Below are 12,817 nucleotides of genomic sequence, written 5' to 3'. Positions count from 1 at the left end.
GAAAGCATCACTATGAATAAACCTAGTAGAGGTGATGGAATTCCAGTGGAGCTATTTCAAATCCTGAAAGATGATGCTGTGAAAGTGCTGCACTCAATATGCCAGCAAATCTCGAAAACTCAGCAGTGGCCACAGACTGGAAAATGTCAGTTTTCATTCCAGTCCCAAAGAAAGGCAATGCCAAAGAATGCTCAAACTACCGCACAGTTGCACTCGTCTCACACGCTAGTAAAGTCATGCTCAAAATTCTCCAAGCCAGGCTTCAGCAAGGAGAAGGAAATGGCAACCCACTCCAGTGTTCTTGCCTGGAGAATCCCAGGGACAGCGGAGCCTGGTCAGCTGCCGTCTATGGGGTCGCACAGAGTCGGACACGACTGAAGCGACTTAGCAGCAGCAGGCTTCAGCAACACGTGAACCGTGAATTTCCAGATGTTCAAGCAGGTTTTAGAAAAGGCAGAGGCACCAGAGATCAAATTGCCAACATCCGCTGGATCATGGAAAAAGCAAGAGAATTCCAGTAAAACATCTATTTCTGCTTCATTGACTATGCCAAGGTGTGGGGCGCGGGCCCTGCGGCCGGGCGGCGGGGAAGATGCTGCAGTCCCCGGCAGGCAGCTTGTGCGCGCGCCTGGTGGAGCAGCACCGCTTGGCCTGGTGCTTCGGCTTCCTGGTGCTCCGCTACCTGCTATCCTTGGTCTTCGGCGCCGTGGTCTTCTTGTCCGTAGAGCTGCCTTAGGAGGACCTGCTGCGCCAGGAGCTGCGCAAGCTGAAGCGGCGCTTCCTGGAGAAGCACGAGTGCCTGTCGGAGCCACAGCTGGAGCGGTTCCTGGGCCGGGTGCTGGAGGCCAGCAACTGCGGCGTGTCGGTGCTCAGCGACGCCTCCGGGAACTGGAACTGGACTTCTCCTCCATGCTCTTCTTCGCCAGCAGCGTGCTCTCCACCACAGGTTACAGCCACACCGTGCCCCTCTCTGATGGGGGCAAAGCCTTCTGCATCAGCTGCTTCGTCATCGGCATACCTTTCACCCTTCTGCCCCTGACGGCAGTGGTCCAGCGTGTCACCATCCATGTCACCCGCAGGCCAGTCCTCTACGTCCACGTCCGCTGGGGCTTCTCCAAGCAGGCAGTGGCCACCGTCCACGCAGTCCTCCCGGGTGTGGTCACTGTGTCCTGCTGCTGCTTCATCCCGGCCGCGGTGTTCTCCGTCCTGGAGGACGACTGGAACTTCCTGGAATCCTTTTACTTTTGTTTCATCTCCCTGAGCACCATCGGCCTCGGAGACTGTGTTCCCGGGGAGGGCTACAATCAAAAATTCAGAGAGCTCTACAAGATCGGGATCACGTGTTACCTGCTCCTTGGTCTTATCACCATGTTGGTGGTTCTGGAAACCTTCTGTGAGCTCCACGAACTGAAGAAGTTCAGAAAAATGTTCTACGCGAAGAAGGACAAGGAAGAGGATCAAGTGCACATCATAGAACGTGACCAGCTGTCCTTGTCCTCCATCGCGGACCAGGCGTCTGGGGTGAAGGAGGACCAGAAGCAGAACGAGCCCTTTGTGTCCCCCCAGCCACCTGCCTTGGCCGATGGCGCCGCAGACCCCTAGACTAGGGCTTTGCTGGGCGGTGCCAGGGCACAGGCTCAGGGCAGTGGGAGGAAGCTTCGCTTGTTCATTTTGATGAGGATGTAAAAGCAGTACTTTTTGTAAAATGGAACAAAAGAAGCTTTTATTCCAGAAGACTGTCTAAAATATGAGAAAAATGGCATCAGTACCTGTAGTTCATATGTGACAAAATTATCTCGACTTTACTAATAGGAGAGGAAGAATACTTGAAGCAGGGTGCCGTTGTGGATAGAAACAGATTTTATACTTTTCATTGGGAACTTTGGGATTTGCATTTAAATCGTTTAGCTGATAGTTGAATAGTGACATTTATATTTAAAGCAAAAAAAAAAAAGGCATAGAGATGTGTTTTATAAATAAGTTTATGTGTACTGGTTTGCATGTACCCATCCGAAAATCATTATTTTTGTAGACTCTTAAGTTAAACCTACTATTTATAATGACTAGATAACCATTAACTGTACATACAAATATAAATATGTTTATATTCTGTACATACAGTTTAGGTCACCAGTTCCTGGTATACTTCTTAACCCAAGATTGTAGAGATTTTCCCTTTTGATTTCTCTTTATACTGAAGAATCAGAAGTTGCTACAATAAAATAAGTGGAATAACACACAAAAAAATAAGTATTTCTCTAGGTATGATCATATCAATGCTTCTATTAAGAAAAAATCCATCTTTATTCTCATGTACCTATGTATGGTACCCATAATAAATGTGCAACAAATGTTTGATTATGGTTTTGTGATGAATAATACAGATATTTATTTTAGGGTGAATTTTAACATATTGATTATCTCTAGTACATATTATTGCCTCTGGCATTATCTCAGAGTTGTCCATTATATTTCTTAGGACTGGAAATACTTACAGTATCTTGGAATACAATGTTACCAATTTTGTCTGAGGTATGATAAAATCATGACCTCTATTGTGATATAAGTTTTTGCCTTCAGTTTGTTAATCACTGCTCTTGGATTTTGTCAGTTTATGTTTCTCAGCATGTGTGCAACTATTTTTATCCTCCAACTTCTACCAATTGAGATGGATACATAGGAAGCTGGATGCTCTCCTTGGTGAGCCTATAGTACAATAATGAGTCACTAACAAAGGGTGGATGTGGAAAAATGTGAACTGCTATACTGAACTGTATAACCCAATTCGTCCCTGAATAACTGTCTTGACCATAAGTAAAATATTGAATGAAAACAAATACGGATTGGTTTAAATGAAATCACTGTTGGGACATCCCAAAATAATAATCCGGATGTCTTTTTAGCTTTAAAAATTATTATGATTTAAGAAATTCAGTTTCTTTCATGAAATGTTTAAAAGTACTTTGAGTTTATTTTCTAAGTCTTTTTCAGTGAACAAGTCCAACTATCTTTAGCTTAATGTATAAAACACATTTTGGTGTAGTCAATGTATCTCACTATAATTATCTGTAGTGTATTTTTCCATGAAACAAAAGAGAAATTAGTTTTATAATAATGTTTTTTCCTAAGTAAAATAATGAGGACTGGCTACACAAGAAACACTTGCCAATTTTTTGCAAATGTTTTTAACTAAATCTCAAGAGATTTCTCTTTAATGAGAAACAAACTCCCACCTACTAAAATTCTCCGAAACAAAGTAAGCACCTCTAATGGAATGATTTTATCCAAGAGGTCAAAGAAAGAACATTTTCCATTTTCTCTAAATTTTCTCTTCCATAAATAATAGTTTTAGAAAAAGTGAAAATATTTATTGTCTAGTTATGTCAATGTTTTAGACATCAGATTGTGCCTTCCTTGAACTTTTCAAAATGGTTACAATTTCTACCCATCTCAAATCTTATCTGGTTTGAGATTATCGATGGTAATGAGCCCTTTATTTTTGTTTATCTAGATATTTTAATGCCATTTGTATATATTTCGTTATACTATTAAAGTACATATATTTTCCTAATTTTTAAGACTGTTTATCACAGGGGAGAAAACATATGAAAGAAGAATATAGAAAGCATTTTATTTGTAGTATTTATGTTAGTGAGAAAAATAATTTCATAAAAGCTCATGAAGTAAGGCTCCCCATATTTAAAATGGATCTCTCTCTTAGATGTCTCTAAGACATTTTTTATGAAGCTGTGAGCTACTGGGAAAGAATCTGAAAGCAACAGTGAGCAGAGGAGAAATAGAAATAGAATTAGCAATAAGCAACATGGGTAGAGAAATGAATCACAGTCCAAAAGGAAAAGACTTTGTACAATACAAATTTAATATGAGAGAGTACAGGAAAGAGGCTTCCACAATAATAGTCCCTTTGAAGTTAATTAAAATTACTTTTTAAGTGAAGATCGAAAAATTAATCATTTTATTAAAGTATCTATTTGAAGATCTGCTTTATTGCATTCAGTTCAGTTCAGTTCAGTCACTCAGTCATGTCCGACTCCCCGTGACCCCATGAATCACAGCACGCCAGGCCTCCCTGTCCATCACCAACTCCCGGAGTTCACTCAAACTCATGTCCATTGAGTCGGTGATGCCATCCAGCCATCTCATTCTCGGTCGTCCCCTTCTCCTCCCACCCCCAATCCCTCCTAGCATCAGAGTCTTTTCCAGTGAGTCAACTCGTCGCATGAGGTGGCCAAAGTATTGGAGTTTCAGCTTTAGCATCAGTCCTTCCAATGAACACCCAGGATTGATCTCCTTTAGAATGGACTGGTTGGATCTCCTTGCAGTCCAAGGGACTCTCAAGAGTCTTCTCCAGCACCACAGTTCAAAAGCATCAATTCTTCGGCGATCAGCTTTCTTCACAGTCCAACTCTCACATCCATACATGACCACGGGAAAAACCATAGCCTTGACTAGACGGACCTTGGTTGGCAAAGTAATGTCTCTGCTTTTTAATATACTATCAAGGTTGGTCATAACTTTCCTTCCAAGGAGTAAGCGTCTTTTAATTTCATGGCTGCAATGAGATACTAATTAATACTACAGAAAAGCCTCAATGATGAATTAAACTAAGATACCTTTTTCTCCCAAATAAAATTTAAGGTATTTTTTTGGCTGGGGCTATCCATTTTTGTTTGTTTGTTTTATAACAGAGTATTTAAGATAGAGTATATGCCAATTATTTTACTTTGAAGAAATTCTTTTTTTGTTTTTTTGCCAGTTCTGACTGAGTTGTGATGTGTGATGAAAGGAGTTAAATATCTATTGAGCTTTTCTAAAATTATAATTTGAAAATATATTAAGAAAAAGAAAATGGATAATTATCTTTTAAAAAAGGTTGTTTTTAGCCATTATTATTTAAAGATACATACATATATTAACCAATATAACTCTAAAATATGTGGTGCTTTCTTCTCTTTTCTATTTCAAACCTCCATTTAGTTTATTTTTTAGCCATTGATATTCTGTTTCATGTTCATTCTTTTCTGCATAGAAATAACCTGCATGGCAATATATAATTTCATTATTTCATTCACAAACAACCTCTGCATTTTCTTGGTGCTTATCAGTGACGACTACAGGAATTTTTAGAAAGTATTCCTGTTAAATCCATCATGATCTCACTTTTGTTTAAAAGAAAAAAAAAGTAAGTAAAGATTGCAGAAGATATACCAGCTGTACATAGGAATTTTGTAACATACCTAAAACATCAGTAAAAATCAGTATTTTTAACTGTAGATGATGAATCAGTAGACAGTGCTAATTAGGTGATTTGATCCTTTAAAAAAGAGAGACAAAAAAAGTTTAAAGAAAAGTATTGGGTTGGTCAAAAAAAAATTTTGTAACATCTTAGGAAAAAGCCCAAATGAACTTTTTGGCCAACCCAATAGTATTCACACCCTCTAACTGGAACAATTACCTTTGGTCTCACATAATCTATTCCTACTTCAAAAATTCATTTCAGATTGTGTGTCTCAAAATTAGAAGCCATAAGAAAGTAGAAACACACCAATTATTAACTGCAGATAACACATTAACTTTTGTAAAATTGTAACCTAAAATAACACCTTGCTACTAGACATTTGCATGGATAGTGTACATCACAGTGTTATAGGATGGCACTGTGATCAGGAATGTTATGTGTTTAATGAGGAATGGAGACTCATGTGCTTTTAGTTTATTATTCTGAGTTTTCATATTATGCTAAACAGATCACTTAAAATGCAGCTTTGGTTAACGACAAAGAAAAGTTGTATAAAATAAATCATTTTAGGATATGGGATTGGGTGTAGTGCTGAACAGCAACTTTATGTTTTAGCATAAATTATTAAATGGCTGGTAATCTCCACTGTGCATACCAGTTTTATACAGAAATTTTTAAAAATAGGGTGAAAACATATGATTTCACTTTATGTGGAGCAGCCATTGAAACTTTTCTCCACTGTCTTTCCCTCTTTCCACCCCTGCTCCAGCCAGGCAGGCTTTTAATTGCCAAATTGCCATTCATATTTCTATAATGTCTCAAATGCACAGTGTTTCAAGTGAATTATGTTATAAGCAAAATGTCACATCCTTTGGATCAACTCTTCTTGTTATTTTACATTTTCTAAGAAGTTCTGTGCCATAAGAAGATTGTATTTATGTTTAATCAGAGGAAAAATTGTTAAAAAGCATTTTGTGACTAATGTAGAAAGATGTTCTTTATATTTTACAATCAAGAGAATTGAAATTCAGTTAAACTTCTTTTCTGTGGCTTAAATGTACATGCAATCACAATAATAAATATTGCTTTGTTATAAGATGAGGATAGAGGAACAGATATTTCAATAAAATAATCCCAAATTTAGTTTTATAATGATAGCATTAAACAATGATGATATTTCCATAGCAAGTATCCAGCTCATACTTTAATACTTGAATTATATAGAAATCTGCCTGAGATAGGAGTCCTATGCATTGTATGACACACATTCCATATTTGTTCATCTGGTTTCTGTAAATAGCATATTGGAAATATTTTCACTTCTTTTGAGTTCATAGATTATCATGCATGTTGTGCTTTAAAGAATTTTTTTTAAGTACGATTCATACTAAAACCAAACCAAAAAACTGCATTAAAAGTTGACGTAATTGCTTTTATCATTCTTATCTAAAATGTATAGAATCTTGTAGAAATACAAGTGTAAGAGCCTTATGGAGAATTGTCCCTCTTTATTTAAAGACTTACTAGAAGAACATATGGAGAAGGCAATGGCAACCCATTCCAGTATTCTTGCCTGGAAAATCCCAGGGACGGAGGAGCTTGGTAGGCTACAGTCCATGGGGTCGCGAAGAGTCGGACACGACTGAGTGACTTCACTTTCACTTTTCACTTTCACACATTGGAGAAGGAAATGGCAACCCACTCCAGTGTTCTTGCCTGGGGAATCCCAGGGACGGGGGAGCCTGGTTGGCTGCTGTCTATGGGGTCGCACAGAGTCGGACACAACTGATATGACTTAGCAGCAAAAGAACATGTGGAGCATTTCCCTGCTCTTTCTCTTGTATCTTGATGATAATTTCTTGGGTAGTTAATCAGTTTTTACTTTTCCAATATAATCTAAGAATGTATTGAATTGCTTGACTGACCTTTTCTGTGAATATAGGCATACTTTTGTAACAAATTGAGACCTGTACTCCTCTATATTTCTCCATGCTACTTATGTGTTTGTAAATAAGTTGGAAATTTGAAGAATGGCTTTTCTTTTTCTGATATTTCTCCTTTATTATTTTTTTGAAATGTCTTTAATTTCATGGAATTCCTTCTCTTTTTAAATTAATACTCACGTGTATGTCAGCACTCTTTCATGCATTCAACCATCGGTTATTGAGCATCTGTCACGTAATAGGCATGGTACTCAAGACTGAATTTAGAAGAATAAACTTGATAGACATGGCCCCTGCCCATGAAATTGAGAGTTTGCTATGAGTGGTAATGTGAATGAAGATGTAAATATTGTTCTGGAAGGGCCTAGGAGGGCCACTAGCGTAAACTGGATTGATTATGGGAAAACTTGCTAGAGGAAATTGTATTAAAAACTAAGAAATGAAGGGGGTCTTAGCTAATGATATGGATGATAAGGACTATGGAAGCAGAGAGGTTCAGAGAATATTTTGGGAGAAAGAAAGAACCTGGTATTTGTGAAGATTCTAAGGCAAAATAAACATGGCTAGAGTTTTCAAAGAACTTAAAGTAGCTCAATGTACCCATTGTAGAAGGGGCGCAGGTACTGAGGTTTGAGGTATAAGCAAGTGTCAGATTATGCTGGGCTGTTTACACTGTAGGGTTTGGACTTTATCCAGAGGAATCTAAAGCCATTAAGTTAAAGAAAAGTTTCCCACAATCATAGCTACTGTATGAAAATATTGCTCTTTTGTGCCTTGGAAAATGGGCTGGTGGGTTCAAGCGACATTCTTTTCCATCCATTCTCTTTCCTATTTTTCCAGATGATTATTATGTATCATCAAGTTTCTACTTGAACTATTAGTAGCTATTCTCTGTCATCATTTCTAGCTGATTGTCTTACTTCCGGTTTAACTGACAAAATCGAAGCAGTAATGAAAGAATATTGGTAAACTTCTACATATCAGCATTGATATCTCCATCTCATACCACCTGTCCTATTACAACACATGTGCGTTTTTTATTCCTACCCAGGATTTTGCTTTTCAGCCAACCTCATCCTTTCTCATTTACATAAATGATCATTCCTGCAGTTCTTCTTTCTGTTGCACATTGTCCATTACCCTGTGCGATCTCTCTCATCTCAAAACAACTGCAGTAACAAACTCATCTTTGTTCTTTATACCATTAGCTACTACCTATTTATCAGATTTAATCTCTCTGCTCTTCTGAGTCTGTGTTTGCGAAGTTTATAAATAACTTCTACTGAATCCAATGGTTCTCAATTTGTTTGATCTCTCAGCATCATGTGACATAGTCAATTATGTCTTCTTCCTGGAAACATTCTCTCTACTTGGCTCTCCAAATGCTACTGTTCCTTGGTTTGCCTTCTGACTTATTGGTCCCCCTTTTCTCAGTATCTGTGGCTGGTTCTATCTTTTCCTAAACCCACTTGGACTGCTCTAGCACTCAATCTGTGATTCTCTCCTCTCTCTACATTCAGCCCCCTAGTAAGCTTATTCAGCCTCACAGTTTTAAATATCTAAATCTGTCCAAAAGGCTGTGGCTCCCCTTTGAATTAACGATACAACAATACTGCTACAACACTTCCAGATGGATGTTTAATAGACCCTAACATGTCATGTTCCTTAAGCTCGCATGCCCTGAGCTTCTAATATTCACCATGCTCTTACTGAAAAAGAAAACAAAGAAAAAACAAAAATACAAAATACCTACTCACTCTTAGTTTTGTCTTATATATTTCCGCCCAAACCTTTGTAGTCATCCTTGAGTCTTCTTTTTCTTACACTCCACATCCAATTCATCTGGAATTCCTGTTGACTGTAGCTTCAGAACATAACCAGAATCAACCACTTCTCACCACTTATACTATCACTCACTCTGATCCAAGTCACCATCATCTCTCACCTGTATTATTGTAATACCCTCCTAACTGGTCTCTTTTATTGCTGTTTTGATCTCCTACAGCCTATTCTCAGCACACCAATCAGTATGAAGCTATTAAAATGTTAACTCATAACATGCTACTTTTTTCAGTCCCTCTAATTAATGTGTCTATTTCACTCAAAATCTCTATCTCAGAGGCCTTAGTTTGGTTTATAAATTCTGACATAAATTTCTCTTTCTCCTTTTACTCTCTCCTTTGCTCATTAAATTTCAGATGTACTCACTTTTAAAACATTCTGCCACTTGAGGATTTTTTGCTTTCTATTCCCTCTGCTTCCCAGGTGGCTCATGGGTAAAGAATTCGCCTGCCAATGCGGGAGACTCAGGAGACGCTGTTTGATCCCTGAGTCAGGAAGATCCTCTTGAAGAGGGCATGGCAACATGCTCCAGTATCCTCGCCTGAAGAATTCCATGGACAGAGGAGCCTGGCAGGCTACAGTCCATAGGGGTCAAAGCGTCAGACACAGCTGAGGCACTTAGCAGCACCAAATGCGCTTCCCCTGGAGAAGTACATGACTGTTTGAGTACCTCACTGATATAAAATCCATTGTGGTATTAGTTATTGATTGATAACATAGTACCCCAAATTGAGCAGCTTCAAATAGCAGTCATTTGTTTTCTCACAGTTTCTCTGAGGCAGGAGTCTAGTCATGGCTTAGTTGTGTCCTCTGCACAGCTACAATCAAACTGCCAACACCAAAGTCATATGTATCTTGATTATATATTTTCATATGTATCTTCATTATGTATCTTGATTTTCTATGTTCCTGCTCACATGTTGGCAAAATTCAGTTATTCACGGGATTTTGAGTGAGAGATTCAGATTCTTGGCTGTAGTCTGCCCTCAGCTCCTTTGTGGATAGGCCTTCCCAACATGGCCACTTTCTTCCTCAAAGCTAACAGTGGAATGGTATTATAATCATTTGTAATGTGATCCCGCAATTAATATTCTGCCACTTTTAGCATACTCCAGTTGTTATAAATAAGTCACAGGCTCCATCCATAGTCAAGGAAACAAGATATCACAATTGTAAGACTACCAGAAGGTAGAGATCCTGTGGTCCCACTTTAAAGTACGTCCATCGTACTTTTAAAAAAATTTCCATTTTCTCTTATATATAGGTCTTTAAGGGACAAGGAAAGTGGTTTTCAAGTCTACATTGGAAAACCTAAATCACACTAATATTGCAATCATCCTCTCCTAAAAAAACACTTAAGTGAATATTTGAATGGAAAAATCGTATTTAATATTTAGCTTTTAGATTATAAAAACATCTCAGAGAAACTGTGATGCCAGTGTATGTGTATTTGGGATAATATTTGTAAAATTAGTAACTCTCACAGTGATGGGAATTACTGCTTTTTTTGACTGTCCATCATACTTTACCACCATTTTCAAGACTGTCCCTGGGACGGGGGAGCCTGGGGGGCTTCCGTCTATGGGTTCACACAGGGTTGGACACGACTGAAGTGACTTAGCCGCAGCAGCAGCAACCACCTTGAACTTGTAACTTTTAAAGAACTTCTTACCCTCTTCAAGCTTTTTGGGTTTTTTTTGCTCAATAATACTTAATAGCTTCTAACATACTATATAATTTAGGGTTTCATTGTGATTATTGTTGAGTTAACGAAACTCTTTTACCCACATAGCTTCCATCAAACTCCTGACTCTGTTTTCCTGAAAAGATTTAAATATGATGTCCATATATTATGAGGCATTATTGCTAATTATTACCCCTGCATGAAATATCCTCTCTTTTAATTACCTAGAATAGTTTTTATTTTCCTTGATGGTACCTGATTGGCACAAACCCAAAGTCTCCGATTAAGCTCAAAATTCCAACATTCTTTGAGAGAAGATCTAATTGGCTTACATTTGGTCAGGTGCCCACCCTTGAATTTGTCATCTATGGACAAAGAAACAAGGCCATGTAGTATGGGACTGACTGATGGGAACATCAAAGGACTGTCTCAAAGAAAGAGACAGGCATATTGAGCTGCACTGGGTTGCGTAATGTTCTTACTGAGCTGTCAAATAGCATATTCAAACAAAACATGCTTGGATCAGAAGCACATAGATGTATGTATGAGCAAACTTTGGTTCAGAAACAATTCTTGCTGGCTTAGACATTCACACATAAATTCTTCATTTCTTCATTGGATTGTGCTTTGTCTGTTTGACCCTTCAATAAAATTCAGAGGTGAAGCTTTTCAAACATTTTCAAGTGATACCTCAGGAGTTTCTTCAACATCAGATTTATATACTCAAATCAATTCAGGCACATAAGACTGTAGGTGTGGGATTCAATTTCCTTTTAGATTTGTTTCCGTCTGAGACTTCCCCTTACTGGAATATATTATTAAAGCATCAGACAGTCTGAATGATGCTTGAACACTACCAGATTATGGTGCTACCTATTACAGAATAAACAGATCAATTTTTTATCTCGTAAATGCTTCACACATACAGAATAACTTTTCTTTAATATTATGAGCCTTAGTTTTTCAAGTGATGCCTTAAGATGAAAGTTTAGCCATTCTTTGAGTGTCTGAGGATTATTTCTATAATACTGGGATATCCTACTAAATACTTTTTGACAACTAACTTGGTCATTAATAAAAATTAGTGGATTTTGATGGTTTACAATAGATCTTCACAGATGGTTTACAATAGATCTGTTTCCCAGATCATCTAGAAAAGCCTAGTTCAGCTATAGAATATGAATATTGGATTTTAGTTAATAATCATTTTTTAAAATGCTATAACTCAACATGATTATTTTACATTTTTGAAGATTTGAACCAGTTATTAAAAGACTGAGCATAAATCTGTGAGTAGAATGCAGCCATCTGTCTCAGCCTGCAATAAATACCTGAAGATGCAAACTTGTGAAAAAGTTGTTTATCAAAAGACATTATAATTCAGAATTTTAAAAACTTTTTGGACATTTCCCTAAGAGAAAATGTTATAAAAGTCTAAAATTTTCAAGCTAAATTTTAGAAATCATTAAACTTATGATAGTAGGTCATGATGCTTTCCTAATTTTACATCTAGGGAAAGAGTTTTGAGTGAGGACATTTCTAACCCAGGTGTAAGTGTGGCTCTAGGAAATTTTGTGAGGTAGACATACCTTAGTTTTTGCATCTTATCACCTACTTTCTGTTTTCCTCTTCATATCTCTATAAATAACTCTTCTAATTGTCCATGGCCTTCCTAGTAACCTAACCCTGGGTTTATCGCATTTTCTGGGGTCTGCCTTTATCTGACAATGGCTTTTCATGGAAAACTGTATCATGCTTCAAAATTGCTTTTTTAAAAAAATTAACTTTTATCCTGATTAAAACTATCATTTCTTCAGCACAACAGACATGGGGCTGGTAGGAAAACCATGACAAATTAGAATGTTGCACACTTGAAATAACTAAATATTTTGCATCTTTCTCAAGGTAGTCTAATCTTAAGGAGATCTTTATTCACATATTTCCCAACTTTATACATGCTTTAGTTACTGTTATTCCTCTTCTATACCCTCCACTAGAATAGAACATGCTCTCTGTTCTTACTTCTTTACTCCTAAACCCACTGTACTTTGAATCTGTACTTATACTTCTTTACTGGATGAATTCTTT

General features: G+C 37.6%; 1 protein-coding gene and 1 pseudogene across 1 annotated transcript in view; both read left to right on the top strand.

Annotated features, from left to right (window-relative positions):
• AGMO (alkylglycerol monooxygenase) overlaps positions 1 to 12,817 on the top strand; it is a 403,245-nt gene that overhangs the window by 329,212 nt on the left and 61,216 nt on the right. The gene's annotated exons all lie outside the window — the stretch shown is intronic.
• On the top strand, positions 593 to 1,755 carry LOC129552269 (potassium channel subfamily K member 1 pseudogene; annotated as a pseudogene).

Source organism: Moschus berezovskii, chromosome 3 (genome assembly GCF_049115385.1).
Source record: "Moschus berezovskii isolate FMDL1 chromosome 3, NW_MosBer_1.0, whole genome shotgun sequence".
Taxonomy (NCBI): domain Eukaryota; kingdom Metazoa; phylum Chordata; class Mammalia; order Artiodactyla; family Moschidae; genus Moschus; species Moschus berezovskii.
Note: the sequence above shows the minus strand (reverse complement) of the source record. Positions and strands in the feature narration are given on the sequence as shown.